This window comes from Zonotrichia albicollis, chromosome 8 (genome assembly GCF_047830755.1).
Source record: "Zonotrichia albicollis isolate bZonAlb1 chromosome 8, bZonAlb1.hap1, whole genome shotgun sequence".
In the NCBI taxonomy this organism is placed as follows: Eukaryota; Metazoa; Chordata; class Aves; order Passeriformes; family Passerellidae; genus Zonotrichia; species Zonotrichia albicollis.
This window is the reverse complement of record NC_133826.1, coordinates 43558531-43574741: the sequence shown is the minus strand read 5'-3', so window position 1 is coordinate 43574741 and position 16211 is coordinate 43558531. Positions and strand designations below refer to the sequence as shown.

Below are 16211 nucleotides of genomic sequence, written 5' to 3'. Positions count from 1 at the left end.
ATCACAGAGACGTCTGTGACGTCACAGAGCAGCTGTATCACATCATAGGGTGACTTCTCAGAGTTGGCTCTGGGACATCACAGGGGCAGTGTGACATCACGGGGACTGTGTGACATCACGAGGCAGTGCTGCATCACAAGGATCTGTGTGACATCACAGGGGCAGTGTGACATCACAGGGCAGTGTGACATCACAGGGGCTGTGTGAGGTCACTGGGGAGGTCACTCTGCCCCGGCCCCCCTCACAGCTCCCCCCAGAGCAGTCCAACCCTGCTCGTGCACAGCGGGGTCCCCTGTCCCCCCGGGTCCCCCCACCCCCGGCCCCGCAGCCTCCCCCAGAGGATGTTCCATGAGATCGACCCCAGAGCCTGACACGGGGACGGGGGGCCAGGGCCCTGGGGGTGGCACAGGGGGACAGGGATCCCGCGGCACCGTCCCTGTGTCCCCCAGGGCCAGAGCCTGGACCAGGGCTCCTTCACCCTGCTACCAACGAGGCCTTGAGAGTGCTGAAAAAATCCCCAGCAAGGGAACAGCAAAAACCAGATTGAATATTAAGGGACAGCAGCACAAAGTTCCTTGGCAAGAGTCAGTCTGCTCCTGAGTGGACACTTCAGGCACAACAAGAAAACAAAGCAACAACAAAACGAAACAGAATCCAAACAATCAAACCAGAAATTTACTGAGAACCAGGGCTTTCATTCCTAAGGAAAAGAACTGTTCTTCTTATCTAGGTGCCCATGGCCAGAATTGGGATTTCACCTCCAGTATTCCCTATTGTGACAGAGTGGAGGAGTTTCTTGATTCAAGACATTTCATATGTGGGGAGTATTGCAGTGTGTTGCAATTTCCTGTTTTAAACTTCCCAGCCCCTTCCCAGGTGTGGCAATATCTCTCTTCCCCTTCCCCCTTGCCCCCTGCTGGGCTGTCAATCAGTCTTAACACTCCAGCAAGGCCATCCTGTGGTTGGTCTGGTTAAAAAGATGCCCCTGTGCCCAGAGGTCATTGGTCTGTCTGGGTGTCATCGTTCGCTGTGTTATGTTTGCCCAATTATGCCATCAAAAAAACCAAACAATATTTAAGAAAGCAACAATTTTAATTTAATAATTTAGAAAATATATAAATAAGGGATAATTTGGTTGAAATAATAGCGCATAAGCAAAAAAAATACCGCGGGGTACAGAGTGCATGGTTCTTGACCCTTGCCACTTCACGTACAAGCTTGCCAAGTAAAAGTCACCCCTTATATGCCATGTGTCAATGCCATCTTCTCCTATTTTCGGTTCGTCACTTTTCTGTCTTCGCCTTCATTACCACTTTTACCACACATGCGCCACCACTCAGTTTGGTGGTCGCACAAGTCTTTGGGGGTCGTCACTGATGAAGGCCCTGTAGTCTTCTTCGTTGTCTTTTAATTCACCTTTGGGTTACACATGCGCACCAAGCCAGTACAATCTAAGCCAAGACTAACATATCACTGCATCTACATATCAAAGCAATAAGTCGTTTATAATTAGCATTTTCTTGGACCCAACCAGGTTCTTGGTCATTTTTATCAACTGTATCTTCAGCTTTTTTCCTGTGGTCCTTGAGAACATCTGCTGGGAAGGGGGGGTGAGTGGAGCCCCTCCTTTCCCTCTCTTCTTTGGCATTACAACTTTTAACTATTAACTGTTTTATTATTCTCAAATATTAGTTACTGTATCAATATTGATTGCTGTTTCAATTTTTATCAGCATGAATCATACCTATTTACCACACCTTAAAACCTACCCCTCCCACCTGGTTGGTGGCTCACCTGTCCCTTCCTTCCCCCTCCCCCCGGAGCTTAAAAAGTCACTCAGGCCATGCGGTCGGGATTCTGTTGGAGCTGTTACCTAAGATTCAGATGTCTGTGACCATGGAATAAACTCTTGATATTAACCCTCTGGCAGAATCTGTCTCCTTTTCCTCCTCACCTTAGCCTGAAGCCTTCCCACCTGAGGCAAACTGAGTTTCTACAAGCCTGGACTTCTTTCGGCGCTCAGCTGCACCATCCAGCCAGCCAAAAGTGTCTCTGAGGTGAAACACCACAGTTGCTGCCTTTGGTCCAGGAGCAGGGGTCAGAAGAGCCCAGGCACAATCTACCTGGTAATATTGGGATCTTATTCCAATAGGGGAGGAAGGGGCAGGTCCAGCCCTCCCCTGCCCTGGAACCCCAGCCCTGCCCTGCCCTGGAACCTCAGTCCCCCCAGAGCCTCCATCCCAGCCCAGCAGTGGCTGCCAGTCCCTGGCACAGCACAGGCAATGCTCCACAGCCACCTCTGCAGCCCCAGCCCAGCTCCTGAGGGACCAAATGACCCACAGTCCCACCTGGGGGAAGGGCCCAGGGAGAACAAGGGGTATTGAAGGCAAGCACACATCTTGACCCTACCTCCTCTTGGAATTTCCATCTAAACACTGCTGGAATCCAGGAGTTGGTACCTCTGTGTATGCTCCTCTGTATCATTTTTGCCTCTCTCTCTTTCTGTACTTTTCTTCTATTTTGGTCCTTTTGCAAATTTGAGTAATGTAAAATTCAAACGGCTTAGAGTTTGTGAAGTTGAATGTGCCAAGTCAGTGCTTTAAGAAGTGTTCTGTGTTGATTGAATGTCATATTAAATCTTTTGCCAAAAATTCTCTGACCTTCTAAAGTTACCAGTAAAGACTGTTCTCTTGTTTTGAGCTCCTGAGGATCGCTTTTTGGTGTTTATCCAGGAAGTCCAATTCAGAATACAGAAACAATTGTTTTTCAAGAAACAATTTTTCATTGTTTCTTGAAAAACAATTTTCATTGAAAATTGTTCATTTTTTTTCATTGTTCATTATTCATTGTTTTTCATTGAAAAACAACTTTCTATTGTTTTTACAGAAACAATTCCTTTTAAATATCTCCTTAACAGAGTTTTCTACTGGATGGAAGTCAGGGCTTGTGTGTCCTGCTTGGCCCAGCCCAGGCAGGGCTTTCCCAGCCACATTCCACACTCCATTTCCCAGCTGCAGCCACTGGTGCCTCTGAGTTGTGCTGCCCCAGCCCCAGGGACGCTCTCCTTGTCTGCCCATTCCCCCACGGTCTCTGGGCAGGGATGGCCTCAGTGGGGGCTGCTGACATCCTCAGCACCTTGGAGGCTGCTGCTGAATTTTCCTGCTCCAGAGGCTTGTTCAACCTTCAGCTCTTCAGTGCAGGAATTCAGTGTCCCAGGGCTCATTAACATTCAGAACAGCTAAACAAGCTAAGCTTCTGGGAATAATTTGATTTAAGTGTTCAAATCAAATGTGTGGTTAATTAGGCAGATTTCAGAAGCCAATTCAATGTGAATACCCTGAATTTAAAAAAAAAAAACAGCAAGAAAATATTTTTTTAGGTCCTGTAATTTTTTTTTACTAGTAATTCATTGAAATGTGCAATCTCTAATTGACATTGAATCCAAGTACCTCCTCATGCAGTTTGACTGGGTATGAAAATAAAGACCTTTCATGGCTGACAATCAATCAGACTCTGTCCCTACCCCCACCCCACCATTTTCTCCATCCAAGGCTGGCACTCAGAGCAGCCTTGTGCAAATCTGAGCTCCCTCCAGCCCACACTGGACCTAGCCAACAGACCACAGTTGAACAGGATATAACTTAATAAAAATTACACCATTAAAATAGCAATTACAAAATTACAAACTCTTCCCTGAGCTATGTGCAATGTCCCAGCATGTCTGATGAGTCCACTGTTCACAACTGATTTGCATACTAAAATTATTTTTGACTAATGTGGTTCGGTGATAGATATAAACACAATTAAGTTCTTGTATCAGGATTCTTGTCCTGGACTGAGGACAGAACAGCTCAAATGATTCCTGATTTGCAAATCTATCAGTGGTGGATGGAGAAGGGAGGTCAGGCTGCTCTTGGTGGTGAGGAAATGCTGAAAGCAGCCTGACTCATTTCATCTGCTCATGCCCTGGCTGATCTCCCCTCTTTCCCCTCCCACTCATTGGCTTTTGTCTCCCCCCAGCCCCCTGTGAAGAGCCTGGCTCTGTGTTCTCCATCCCCTCCTCGCTGGCACTGCCAGGCTGGCATGAGGAGCCCCTCAGCCTTCCCTGCTCCAGGCAGGACCAGCCCAGCTCCCTCAGCCTCTGCTCACAGCCCAGGGGCTCCAGCCCCACCTTGGAGGCCCTTCCCAGACCCTGCTCCAGCTGCCAGACATCTTTCCTGCTCTGGGGAACCCAACCCAGGCCACAGTGACCTGGATAATCCCTGTCCTTGATGTCCTGGTCACAGAGCCCTGGCCCCTTGTCCCCTGTCAGGCTCTGGGATGGATCCTGTGGAACATCTTTTGGTGGAGGCTGTGGCTCCAGGTGGGCCGGGAGGATCCCGGGGGACAGGGACCCTGCTGGGCATGGACAGCATTGGAGTTGTTGGGAGAAACTGTGAGGGGGAGCTGGGGCAGAGTGACCAACCCAGTGACCTGAGACAGCCCTGCAGAGATGTCACACAGCCTCTCTGTGCTGTCACAGCCTGCTTTGTGAGGTCACAGCCCATTCTCTAATGTCACACAGCTGGTCTCTGACATCACAGCCAACTCTGTGATATCATAGTCTGCCCTATGATGTCAGACCTCTGCCCTGTGATGTCACAGCTGGCTCTGTGATGTCACAGAGGCTATCATGTCATAGCTTCTCAATGACCTCACATAACCCACTCTGTGATGTCACAGCCCACTCTGTGACCTCATGTTGCCAGATGGCAAATTCTCTCCACCAGGTGAGCTGACACCTGGAGCTTGTTCTCCAAAACCCCAGGCCTGTGGAAATGTCACAATACCCATTGAGTGAGAAGGGGAACTGGAAGTTCACCAGGCTCAGTGTCCTGCCAGCTCAGCCAGGCCCACTGGAACACTGGGATCCACAACCACCAGGGACCACCAGAGAGACCCTCAGGACAGAAGAACACATGTAAAAGGTGAGGGGAAATATGTTAATGATTTTGGGGAAATGATTACCATATGTATGTTTAGTCAGGAACAATCAACGATATGTGTGCAAAATACAGAAAATAAACAGAAACGTTCCTGCACTCAGCCTGCATGGCTTTGGGAAGAGCTATCCCCCACGCATCCACCTGAATGCTGCTTCTTTATGCTACATTGGTGTTAAGGAGTTCTCTGTTTTACTGAATTTTTGGTAACACTCCCACTGCCAAGGAAAGCTCTGTCTCCTGCTGTTCACAAACAGAGAAGGGCTGGTGGCAGATGTGGGGGTCCGAGGTTGTCTGGGGCACAGTGACCATGAAATAATAAAGTTTTCCATGTTCTGTGAGAGAAGGAGGGGCAGCAACAAAATTTCTGCACTTTAATTAGGAAGGGAGATTTGGCCTATTTAGGATGCAGATTTGGGGAGTACCAAATCAGGTACTGATATTTTAAAGGGAAACAGCCTGTAAAAACAAAGGAGTCCAGGAAGGATGGACACATTTCAAGAAAGTAATCTTAAGGGGGAAGGAGCAGCCTGTCCCAGTGTGGCCAAAGATGAGCTAGTGAGGAAAATGACTGGCCTGGCTGTCCATGGTCTTTGGTAAGAACTTAAGGGAAAAAAGTGGATGCATCATTTTGAAAAGACAAACAGGCAACTAAAAAGTGTTTAAGGATGTTGTTAGGTAATGCAGAAAGAAAAGGAAAGAGGTGAAAGCTCAGGTAGAGCTTAATCTGGCCACTTCTGTGGAAAATAATAGGAAATGTTTCTATAAATAGATTAGTAGCAAAACACCAGATAAAGGGAACCTCTACTCTTTATTGGATGGAGTAGAGAATAGAGTAAATAAAGAAAAGGCTGAACTGTTTAACATCTTGTCTGTCTCAATGTTCAATATTAGAACAGGTTGTCCTCAGAACAAGTGTTCTCCTGAGCTGGTAGATGGGCACAGGGAGCAAAACAGCCCCCTGGAATCACGGAGGAAGCAGCTGGTGACCTGCTGAGACACTCAGATGCTCACAAGTGTATGGGATCAGATGGGATCCACCCCAGGGGGATGAGGGAGGTGTGGATGAGCTCCCCAGGCTGCTCTCCATCATTTACCATCAGTGCTGGCTCAGCAGGGAGGTCCCAGAGGACTGGAGGTGCCAGTCCAGGTGAGCCCATCCCCAAGAAGGGCTGGAAGGAGGAGCTGGGCAACTCCAGGCCTGTCAGCCTGACCTGGGTACCTGGCAAGGTTATGGAACAGATCACCTTAAGTGCCATCACAGGACACCCACAGGATGGCTGAAGGATCAGGGCCAGCCAGTGTGGATTTAGGGGTGACAGGTCCTGCCTGACCAACCTGGTCTCCTTTATGACCAGGTGACTGTTGCCGCCACTACAGGGTCTATGGTGTGGTGTCCTAGGTTGAGCACGGCTCTGTCGCAGCACCCCTGCCACACAGACCAAGACACACGCTGACACCAATGTGGTGGATAGTGAAATGGTGTTTATTAACTGCCAACAGGGGTTATTTATAACAGGAGGTAACTGCAGGGCAACGGTGAAGGGAGAGGTGTTAGGCGTAATATCGTGAGATCTCCCAGATAACGCGATATCTTAAGCCTACAGGTGACCCCCCTGTGAATGTGGGAAAGACTGTGGATGTTGTGTGCCTGGACTTCAGCAAAGCCTTTGACACTGTCTCTGACAGCATTCCCTGGAAAAGCTGCAGGCCACGGCTTGGGCAGGTTCCCTCCTCACTGGGAGATTTAAGACCTGGCTGGAGGCTGGGCCCAGAGAGTGGTGGGGATGGTGCTGCACCCAGCTGGTGTCCAGGCACTGGTGGTGTCCCCCAGGGATCTGTGCTGGGCCCAGTCCTGTTTAATATCTTCACTGATGATCTGGGGGAGGGGATCGAGTCCACCATTCACAAATTGCAGATGGCACCAAGCTGGGTGTGAGTGTGGATCTGCTGGAGGGCAGCACAAGAAGACACAGCCTTAAGCTGCACCAGGGGAGGGTTAGGCTGGACAACAGGAAGAGGTTCTTCACAGAAAGGGTGAGTGGGCATTGGAATGGGCTGGACAGGGGGGAGGTGGCAGAGTCCCTGTCACTCTCCAGTGGCACTTAGTGGCATGGTCTGGGTGACCAGGCAGTATTAGGGCATTGGTTGGACTTGATGATCCCAAAGGTCTTTTCCAGCCTAGTTCATTCTGTCATTCTGGGATGATTGGGATACTCTGGGCCATTGTGACACTGCCGGGACTCATGGAACCAAGGGGACCATGGTGACACTGCAGCCCCCCAGAACCAGGGGTCCCATGTGGTGCTGTGGGGTCAGATGGTACCAGGCAGTGCATCGTGACACTCTGGGTCCTCTTGGAACCACAGAGGCCACTGTGACACTGCAGGGCCTTGTGTAACCAAGGGGTTTCACCATTTTGGCACTGCAAAACAAAGGAGACCATTGGGGGACTCCAAAGCCCAGCAGAACCAAGGGGCCATTCTGACACTGCGGGGCCTCATGGAACCAAGGGGACATTGTGACACTGCAGGATCCTGCGTAACCAAGGGACCACTGTGACATGATGGGGCCTCAAGGAATCTGGAAGAACGTTGTGACACTGCTGGGCCTCATGGAAACAAGGAGTCCATTGTGACATTGAAGGGACTTGTGGAACCACAGAGAGAGTTGTGACAGTGTGGGACCTCATGTCACCATGGGGCCATTGTGACATTCTGGGGCCCCATGGAACCAAGGGGCCACTGTGGAACTGCAGCACCAACGAGAACATTGTGACACTGTGAAGCCCCACAGAACCAAGGATTCTACTGTCACATTTTGGGGCCCCATGGAACAAAGGAGTCCATATTCACATTTTGGGGCCCCATGGAACAAAGGAGACCAGTGTGACAGTACAGGGCCTCTGGTGTAATCAAGAGGCCATTTTGATACTGATGAGCCCCGAGGAACCAAGTATATTTTTGCAGATGACACCAAGCTGGATGTGAGTGTTGATCTTTGGGAGCATAAGAGGGCCCTGCACAGGGCCCTGGACAGACTGGATCCAGGGCCCAAATTCAACAAGGTGAGGTTTAACAAGTCCAAGTGCTGGGTCCTGCACTTTGGCCACAACAACCCCTTCAGCACTACAGGCTGAGGACAGAGTGACTGGACAGCAGCCAGGCAGAAAGAGACCTGCAGGGGCTGATGGAAAGCAGGCTGGACAGCAGCCAGCAGTGTGCCCAGGTGGGCAAGAAGACCAATAGCTCCTGGTCTGGATCAGGAATAGAGTGGCCAGCAGAAGCAGAGCTGCTGTACTCAACACTGACCTGCCCCCAGCTCTGCACACAGACATTGCTGCTGCAGCTGCAGAGAAGGCAACAAAAGGGCATCTCTGCAGAAAACTCTGCTGGGATATCCTTTAGTTCTATTAAAGCCACCATCACTGCAGCTCCTCATTGACACAGTCAATGGCTCCAGGGAAGGCAGAGGAAAACAAAATGAGAAATGGGAAACCAATTATTTTATTTTATGGACAATACTGAAAAACCAAAACACAGGGGGAAAAAAGAACAAAGCCAAAAGAACTATCAAAGATTATTTATATTTCAAATTATTTATATAACAAATTAATTATATTACTTGGCCTGTCCCTGCTGCAGCCCCGGCACTGCCACCCCCAGGGCTGTGCCCGGCCCCGAGAGCACTCAGGCCCTGCAGCAACACCAGGGCCACCAGGGCAGCGGGGCAGGGCCACGGCAGCAGCACTGGCAACACCAAGTGCTGCTGCTGCTGGGCAGAGCTGCTGGGCCAGCACTGATCTGCCCCCAGCTCTGCACACAGACATTGCTGCTGCAGCTCCAGAGAAGGCAACAAAAGGGCATCTCTGCAGAAAACTTTGCTGGGGGATCCTTTGGTTCCTTTAAAGTCACCGGGAGCACAGCCCCTCATTGACACAGTCTGTGGCCACAGGGAAGGAGGAGAGAAACAAAATGAGAAATTGCACAAACAATGACATTTCTTTGTAGATAATATGAAAAAATAAAACAAGAGATAAAATACTCCACAACCAAACCAACAAGAAGTATCAAAGATGAGTTTTATTAAAAGTCATTTTCAGAAATTGGCCAGCAGTTTAATGTTTCTGAAAACATCCAGTCATCACTGTCCACATTGCAGCCTTGAGCTCCTTGTTCCTCAGGCTGTAGATGAGGGGGTTCAGGACTGGAGGCACCACCGAGTATAGAACTGAAACTGACAGATCCAGGGATGGGGAAGACATGGAGCGGGGATTCAGGTAGGTAAATATGCCAGTACTGACACACAGAAAGACCACAGCCAGGTGAGGGAGGCAGGTGGAAAAGGCTTTGTGCCGTCCCTGCTCAGAGGGGATCCTCAGCACAGCCCTGAAGATCTGCACATAGGAGAAAACAACGAACAAAAAACAGCCAAATGCTAAAGAGATGGAAAACACAACTAGCCCAAATTCCCTGAGATTTGAGTGTGAACAGGTGAGCTTGAGGATCTGGGGGATTTCACAGAAGAACAGGCCTAGGGCATTGCCATGGCACAGGGGCAGGGAAAATGTATTGGCTGTGTGCAGTAGAGCATTGAGAAAGGCACTGGCCCAGGCAGCTGCTGCCATGTGGGCACAAGCTCTGCTGCCCAGGAAGGTCCCATAGTGCAGGGGTTTGCAGATGGACATGTAGCGGTCGTAGCTCATGATGGTCAGGAGGGAAAACTCTGCTGCAATAAAGAAGAGAAAGAAAAAGAGCTGTGCAGCACATCCTGAGTAGGAGATGTCCCTGGTGTCCCAGAGGGAATTGTGCATGGCTTTGGGGACAGTGGTGCAGATGGAGCCCAGGTCACTGAGGGCCAGGTTGAGCAGGAAGAAGAACATGGGCGTGTGCAGGTGGTGGCCGCAGGCTACGGCGCTGATGATGAGGCCGTTGCCCAGGAGGGCAGCCAGGGAGATGCCCAGCAAGAGGCAGAAGTGCAGGAGCTGCAGCTGCTGCGTGTCTGCCAGTGCCAGCAGGAGGAAATGCCTAATGGAGCTGCTGTTCAACATTTGCTGGGGCTGGGCATGGGGACCTGTTCATGGAGGAATAGATAGTGAAGAGTTAGGGGAGATAGTTGTAATCAAAACCACAGCCATTTCCCATATACCCTGCCCTGGAAAACAGAGACACAAGCTTTGATTTTTGAGTACTGAGGTTTTCTTTATAAGCTCCCCCATATCTCTCCTTGTGTTCTTGGATATCAGAAACCCTCTGCATTTCTACTCCACGCAGGGAGAACAGAGCAAGTTCTGGGAGGCAAAGTGATGAGTGGAAACTAGGGGAGAGGGTCATTCATTCTCACCTGAGTTTCTTTGGGCTTTAAACTTTTCCAGGTGGAGGGTGATTACCTTCCCGTGCTTCCCCTAAAATGTCACCAGGTCCTGCTGAGAGCAGATGGATCCACCACAGCCCAGCTCCACATTTGTAGCCAAGGAGTCACCTTGATCATTTCACAAACCCAGCAGCCTTTTCAGTGTCAGAACACCTCTGCCTTTCCCCACCAATCTTATAACTCAGAGGTGCTCTAGGAGCGGTTTGCATTCTGGATTGAAGCTCCGAAGCTCCCAGCTTGGACAGAAGTCTCAGGGAGACTTCAAAGTGTCCTTATGATGGCATTGGATGAAGGGAGATGCAGCTCCTTCCCTGCCTGCACTGACAGCATTGCCCAGAGCCGGGCACTGGGGACAGCATCACCCTGAGCCAGCTGTGCCCCCTGCCAGGGCCCCCAGTGCCGGGCAGCTGCTCCCAGCCCTGTGCTCTGCAGAGGGAACTGGGCCCGGGGCTGCAGAGCTGCCCCACGGCTCTGCTGCAGCTCTGCCTGCACACGCCTTGGAGTCCCGACCCTGAGGGCAGAGGCTTGGCTGGGGGACAGGAGGGAGGGGGCTTGTTCAAGGGAGGGGCTGCACTGGAGGGGATCCTGTGGGCATCTCTAACCTCTCCCTGCCACAGCATTGCTGGGTTTTGTTTCCTCTCATTCCCTGATCTTCTCTCTGTTTCCTGGAGATTTTCCTCCTGCAGGTGTTTCCCTGTGCCTGATGTCTCCCTGCTAGCACTCACAGACCCCAAATCTCTGTGCACTCTCCTTGGCCTGACAGAACCCTGCCTGTTTGCAGGGCACTGGCTGGGGGCAGGTTCTGTTTGCAGCTTGGAGAAAGGACAGCTCAGACTGAGCCTGATGGGTCCAGCAAAGGTGATGCTGGTGCTGTCTATCGGCAGAAGAGGGGCAGAAAGCTCATTAGGGATCTCCTGTGAACATATTGATCACTAAATTTACCAGGTCAGATATTACAGGCAATTGTCAAAATTTATAATCATCCTTTATTATTTACCTCCCATCCCTGCCATTCTCCAATAGTAGGAAAGTGAATGCAAAGTCTTAAGAAATTTCTTATATTTTATCAAAATCCTTGACATGGAAATATTCTATGACTGATCAGAACCCCTCAGCATGTAAGACCTTCATGAGCATTTCACCTCCCCTGCACCAGAAATTGTACTCACAGAATCTGTAGGCATTGGGATGTTCCAGCTTTAGGAGATCACTCCAGGAGCTGCAGCTGCATTGTCCTGCAGCCAGAGGTTCCTGTGCCAAGGGCTGGCAGTGATTCTGCCCCAGGCACTTCTCAGCACCTTCCCAGCCCTGACTGATTGAAGCTCTCTGTGCCTCTGTGCTGTGCCCGGGGTGGCTGCAGGCAGTGCCCCAGCCCTGCTGGGCTGGCAGAAGAGCTGCTCATCAAGAGAAATGTGCTTTTGAAGCTCTTCTTGGTTACCAGGAGCTGCCTCTGTGCCAGGAGCCCAGCCCAGCTCAGCAGCACAGACACAGCACAAGGACTTTAATGAGCCTCTGGGGCTTTGTGCTCAGGCCCTGAACATCAGTCCCTGAGAGGGAGCTGAAGAAACCTCTCCAGAACTCCAAGTCAGAATCCAACTCCAAAGTTTCTTGGACATTTAATGGGTCCCACTGAGAGACACAACTGAGAAAATGTCCTAAGGCCCCAGGCAGAGCAGAGAACTGGAGGCAGTGATGACAGGAGGGGACAAAGAGAAGCCAAGCCTTGGTGCCCTGGGGCACAGCAGAGTCTGTGCCACCAAGGGCTGGGAGGAGACACCTTGTCCTGAGGCCCTGGGGCCTCCTGGTACAGCCCCAGCCAGGCTGGGCACTGTCAGCCCCTTGTCCTGCCCTCAGCATCCCCCCCTAGCCCACATCCCAGTGGCCTCAAGGATCTGCTGGAAGGAGTCCCTGGGGAGTCTTGCTCAGGAATGGCCCTGGGGGCTCCTTAATGCTCCCAGGGACTGCAGGTTTTTCAAAGGACTTTGGGTTTGGCTTTTGCCTTGGAGTCTCTGAGAGGTTTGTGCAATCACGCCCTCCAATTATCTGCTTTAATTAGTCCCTGGAGAGGCTTTGTCAGTAACAACACTCAGTGGGGCTCATTAATACTTCAGGGTACTTCTGTTTTTTAGGGTACTTGGTGTTTCCCGTTTGATATATACTTTATGAAAAAGATTGTGCAGTCACAGCCTCCAATTACGTGCTTTAATTAGTCCCTTGAGAGCCTTTGGCAGTAATGACACTTAGTGGGCTCATTAATGATTCAAGGTACTTCAGTTATTTTAAGGTATTTGGTGTTGCCCTTTTCATACAGACTCTGTGAGAGTTTTGTGCAATCATGGCCCCAATTTTATGCTTCAATGAGTCCCTTGAGAGCTTTGTACTGACATTCAGTAGGGCTCATTAATGCTTTGAGATACTCAAGGTTTTTATAGTACTTTGGAATTTCCTTTCCACTCTGAATCTCTGAGAGGTTTTTGTGCAATCCTGGCGTCCAATTCTCTCCTTCAAGGAGTCCATGAGAAACTTGAGTTGGGGACTTCAGGGAGACCGATTCATGCTTTCAGACACTTTGTTGTTTTCTTCTGACTTTGACTCCTGGAAAGGTTTCTGCTATTCCCCCTAAGCCTGAACTTACAGGTCTCAGCTCCAAATGCACCACAGGGCTCATTAGGATCAAGCAAGTCTGACAAACCACGGCTCTGCCTTGATTTCCCTCTGGTCTGGAGCAGTTCATTAGGAATATTTCCTTTTACAGTAATGGAGAAATATTTCAATGAGCTTCTAAGAAATATGTAATCCTATCTTAAAGGGTGTTCTTTACTGCTGTTCTTATTATACAAGAGGTGGTTACAGCATTCTGTGATTGCTATTGATCCAGGGTCTCTCCTAAGGAGGTCTGGCCAGGTCAGAGAAGTTTTACCTTGATAGCTGACCCAGTCTGGACAACCTTGCCTCACATTCCCCAACCCCATGCGAGAAACAATTTTCACTTTCAAAAATTTAAATGCTTTATTAAGTCCTTATCAAAATAGAACAGAAGACTGAATAACGAAATGAATACAACACCAGGAGCAAAGGATTCAGTCACCATGTGCTTATCTCCAAAATGGATGTTCTGTCTTTTATACCTCCAGCCCCTCACAAAATCTTGTCAATCCACTCCTTCTTCACTGTCCAGTGATGGAGATCACTGTCTTACACCTTGATTGGAGGTCAGGTGCTGCCATAGTAACACGCCAACCCTCCCAAATGCCCTGAATACTGAGGCAATCCTGTTATAACAATGAAAGGGGGAGGGGAAGGATAACTATACATCTACAAACCTTCTCTTAACATATATTTAATATTCACCCCTTAATTGTGTGAATCAACCATAGGATTACTCATCTATAACAAGCCCCCCTTTACTTTTTCTCTAAGTCATTTTGCTTGAACAATTAAATAAAAACTTTCTCTGTCTCTTGAATGAGTCATACCAGCATCTGTTGATGTGGGCAAGGATAGTGGGAACAGGAGAAAAAAAATCTCAGGTTTTCCTTAGACACACTTATTTGGAATGGACAAAAGGGCATCCCAGATGTCCAGTATGGCTTTGACTCCCATCTACCGTGCCTATGTGGCTGCTACCCACAGTTGGTGTATCTTAGGGGTGAGTACAGAGGCCAACTTGTTCCTGCCCTCCAGTCCCTCTTGAATTAAAAGACAACTGAGGAATGATAGAGGTCCAGTATGGCCTTTTGTCCCTACCTTACCATGCCTACAATGGTTCCTACTGGCAGCAGGGCTATGGAGCCTTCTTGGTAGCAAACAAAGGGGCCAACCCAGTCTTGCCCTCCTTCCTTTGTCTTATTTTCTTAAAGAAGCTGTCCCATTACCTTTTACAGTCCTTTGTGTACTTCCCCTCAACAGATGCTGCTAATTCTCACCCATTAAAACAGGAAGACAGTTCTCGAGCTGGTTGGTGTTAGCTTGTCTCTACTTTTTGGGCGTCTTGGTGTTTTTCTGGTTGTCTCAGTCTCTGCTTGAGAGTCAATCTTGTTTCACCCGGCCTGGATGTTACAGTCCACTCTTTGGGTTCTTCTACTGGGCCTTTGACTCTGTTAGCATGGGTCCATCCCCACTCTGCAGTTGGCACGGCCGATTCAGTGGTGAGCAGTACCTGAAAGGGACCTTCCCACTGAGGAGTTGGAGGCTGATCTCTCCATGACTTAATCATCACTCAATCCTTGGGATTAATATTAATGATTCTTAAATCCAGGGTGGCAGTTTGAGGAATTGCCCCTTTATGTCTTAGCTCTTCTAAGGTTTGTGCTATAGACATAACTTATTTCTTGGCATTGGCTTCCCCTTCCTCATAGGTGGCAACCTTCTGGGGTGAGATCAGGAAGGGTAACCCAAACATCATTTCATAGGGTGACATCCCTAGATCTGACTGGGGTTGGGTTCTAATTCTTAATAAGGCCAAAGGGAGACATTTTATCCATGACATGGCATTTGGGTTTCAATCATTATCTTAACTAGAGCTCTTTTAAGAGTTTGATTCATTCTTTCCACCCAACTGGAACTCTGTGGATGCCATGGAGTGTGTAATTCCTATTTTACTCCCAGGGCCTGAACAACTTTCTGCAATATTTTTGATGTGAAATGAGTTCCCTTTTCTGAATCAATCCTGTTTGCCATCCCATGTCAGGGAATGATTGATTATAGACTTGTTTTACTTACAACATTGACATCGGCTTTCACAGTGGGTACCACCTCTACCCAGTGAGTCACATGATCTGCCATCACTGGCAAAAACTTCCACCATTGTATGTGGAGAAGCTCAGTAAAGTCTACTCGGATGTGTTAGAAGGGCTGTAAGGGTAGTTCTCGCCCTCCTCTGGGTGTTTTCCTCATGATTTTCTTATTCACTCTTTGACATACCACAAACCACTCAGTTACTTGCTTAGCTATTCTGAAAATTCCTATGCAGTCCTAATCCCTTAGAAATTGATCACTTAGTGCTTGTGTACCCAAATGTGTTGTTCCATGTATACCTTCTAGCATTGTCCTGGCCAGGAGTTTATTAAACATTTGCCTCCCATCTGGTAATCTCCACTTCTCTTTTTTATATTTCTTGGTCCTCTTTTAAGGAGTTCTTCCTCTTCTGTCCCACTGAATACAGGGACTTTTTGCATTTCTCTCTTGGGTGTTAATACTATAATTAGTTTTTTTTGTCTCTGATTCAATTGCATTTTTAGCCTCTAGATCAGCCTAATTGTTCCCTCACTCCTCCTCCTCAGTTGCCTCTTTTTTATACACCCCTTTAACATACACCACTGCTACTTTCTCTGGTAATTGTAAGGTTTCTAACTCTTCTAAAAGAATTTTTTTGTGAATCAGTCCCTTTCCCCTTGAATTGAATAGTCCCCTCTCTTCCCAAAATTTTCCAAAGGCATGCACTATTCCAAAAGCTTATTTTCAATCTGGATATATTGTTCCCTTTTTCTGTGCTAATATTTCCAGAGCTCGTTTTAGGGCATACAACTCACACTTTGGGCTAACCAGTTGCAAGGTAACTTTCTCTTTTCTATGACTACAAACCCTTCATGCACTATAGCGTACCCCAATATCCTGTGCCCCTTTATTACCCATGAAGATCCATTGATGTACAATCGTTTTCCACCTTGGAGTGGTTAATCTGTTAGGTCCCCTCTTACTTTAGTTTGATAGTTTATAACCTCTAGGTAGTTATGTATTGGTTCCTCATCTGTTTCTCCATACAAAAACTGGGCAGGGTTGAGTTGGTTACTCACAATTACCTCTAAATCATTATCTATTAAGATGGCTTCATATTTAACATACAGGAATCAGTGA

The 16211-nt window shown here is 48.6% G+C and overlaps 1 pseudogene; it reads right to left on the bottom strand.

Annotated features, from left to right (window-relative positions):
* Window positions 1-9099: 9099 nt before the first annotated feature.
* Window positions 9100-10119, bottom strand: LOC141729973 (olfactory receptor 14A16-like; annotated as a pseudogene).
* Window positions 10120-16211: the final 6092 nt, after the last annotated feature.